This window comes from Petromyzon marinus, unplaced genomic scaffold, assembly GCF_048934315.1.
Source record: "Petromyzon marinus isolate PM22_M1 ecotype Great Lakes invasive population unplaced genomic scaffold, UKy_Petmar_22M1.pri1.0 PM_G_Scaffold_90, whole genome shotgun sequence".
Taxonomy (NCBI): Eukaryota; Metazoa; Chordata; class Hyperoartia; order Petromyzontiformes; family Petromyzontidae; genus Petromyzon; species Petromyzon marinus.
The window spans coordinates 782,501-785,000 of NW_027423047.1; positions in this window are offsets into that span (position 1 = coordinate 782,501).

The following is a 2,500-nucleotide window of genomic DNA, read 5'->3' on the forward strand; positions in this document are numbered from 1 at the left end:
GCATGCGAACCGCATGAAACTTCCAGAGGCATTTGCAGCAGGAATGCATGTGCACTCAAAAAATGTGATATTTTTCACGGAGAGACCCCGTGAAACGCTAGAAGTGGGCGGGGATGTCTCTCTTGTGGCTCACGGGGCTGTTAGGGTGGCACAGAAATCCCTCGGAATGGGAAAACGGGTCATTTTCGTGTCGCCACATTGCATACGAACCGCATGAAACTTCCAGAGGCATTTGCAGCAGGAATGCATGTGCACTCAAAAAAGTGAATATTTCTCACGGATAGACCCCGTGATACGCTAGAAATTGGCGGGGATGTCTCTCTTGTGGCTCACGGGGCTGTTAGGGTGGCACAGAAATCCCTCGGAATGGGAAAACGGGTCATTTTCGTGTCTCCACATTGCATGCGAACCGCATGCAACTTCCAGAGGCATTTGCAGCAGAAATGCATGTGCAGTCAAAAAAAAATTGATATTTTTCACGGATAGACCCCGTGAAACGCTAGAAATTGGCGGGGATGTGTCTCTTGTGGCTCACGGGGCTGTTCGGGTCGCACAGAAATCCCTGGGAATGGGAAAACGGGTCATTTTCGTGTTGCCACATTGCGTACGAACCGCATGAAACTTACAGAGGCATTTGCAGCAGGAATGCATGTGCACTCAAAAACTTCTATATGTTTCACGGATAGACCCCGTGAAACGCTAGAAATTGGCGGGGATGTGTCTCTTGTGGCTCACGGGGCTGTTAGGGTGGCACAGAACTCCCTCGGAATGGGAAAAGGGGTCATTTTCGTGTTGCCACATTGCATAGGAACGCCATGAAACTTCCAGAGGCATTTGCAGCAGAAAGGCACGTGCACTCAAAAATTTTAATATTTTTCACGCATAGACCCCGTCAAACGCTAGAAGTTGGCGGGGATGTCTCTCTTGTGGCTCACGGGGCTGTTAGGGTCGCACAGAAATGCCTCGGAATGGGAAAACGGGTCATTTTTGTGTGGCCACATTGCATAGGAACGGCATGAAACTTCCAGAGGCATTTGCAGCAGGAATGCATGTGCACTCAAAAACGTCTATATTTTTCACGGATAGACCCCGTGAAACGCTATAAATTGGCGGGGATGTCTCTCTTGTGGCTCACGGGCGCTGTTAGTTAGGGTCGCACAGAAATCCCTCGGAATGGGAAAAGGGGTCATTTTCGTGTTGCCACATTGCGTACGAACGGCATGAAACTTCCAGAGGCATCTGCAGCAGAAATGCATGTGCACTCAAAAACGTCTATATTTTTCACGGATAGACCCCGTGAAACGCTAGAAATTGGCGGGGATGTGTCTCTTGTGGCTCACGGGGCTGTTAGGGTCGCACAGAAATCCCTCGGAATGGGAAAACGGGTCATTTTCGTGTTGCCACAATTGGCATACGAACGGCATGAAACTTCCAGAGGCATTTGCAGCAGAAATGCATGTGCACTCAAAAACGTGAATATTTTTTCACGGATAGACCCCGTCAAACGCTCGAATTTGGCGGGGATGTTTCTCTTGTGGGTCACGGGGCTGTTCGGCTCGCACAGAACTCCCTTGGTCCACCTGATTCGTGCATACAGGCAGCAACTAAAACTCTGTAAACCTGCTGTGAGGACATCTAAACAGTGGACCAGTGAGGCTGTGGAAGATTTGCGGGCGTGCTTAGACTGTACTGACTGGGATATGTTCACGACTGCTACCAATAGTCTGGATGAACTCACAGAGGCTGTGTACATCAGCTTCTGTGAGGACTGCTGTATCCCAACACGTACCAGGGTGAACTTTAACAACAACAAGCCCTGGTTCTCAGCAAAGCTCAAAAGGTTGAGGTTGGAGAAGGAGGAAGCGTTTAGGAGTGGGGATAGAGACAGATTCAAGGAGTCGAAGAACAGGTTTAGCAAAGCGGTGAGAGAGGCTAAACGACTGTACTCAGAGACACTAAAACACCAGTTCTCTACTAACGACGCTGCTTCTGTCTGCCAAAGGGCTCAGGCACATCACCAACTACAAACCCAGAGCGCTCCACACCACTAACGACTCCCGCCTAGCCAACGACCTGAACGAGTTCTACCGTAGATTTTAAAGACAATTGGACTGTCCTGAACCACCCCTTCCCACCCAAGAGGCCCCATCCCCCACCCATACTACAGAAACGACTCTCTCCTTTCAGGAGGGAGAAGTTAATGGGCTTTTCAAGAGGCAGAATCCACGCAAAGCAGCCGGGCCGGACTCTGTCTCTCCAGCCACCCTCAGGCACTGCGCTGGCCAGCTGTCTCCGGTGTTCACCAACATCTTTAACACCTCCCTGGAGACATGCCATGTACCAGCCTGTCTCAAGTCCTCCACCATCATCGCTGTGCCCAAAAAGCTAAGGCCAACAGGACTAAATGATTACAGACCGGTCGCCCTTACATCTGTGGTAATGAAGTCTTTTGAGCGCCTGCTCCTGGCACACCTCAAAGCCATCACAGACCCTCTCCTGG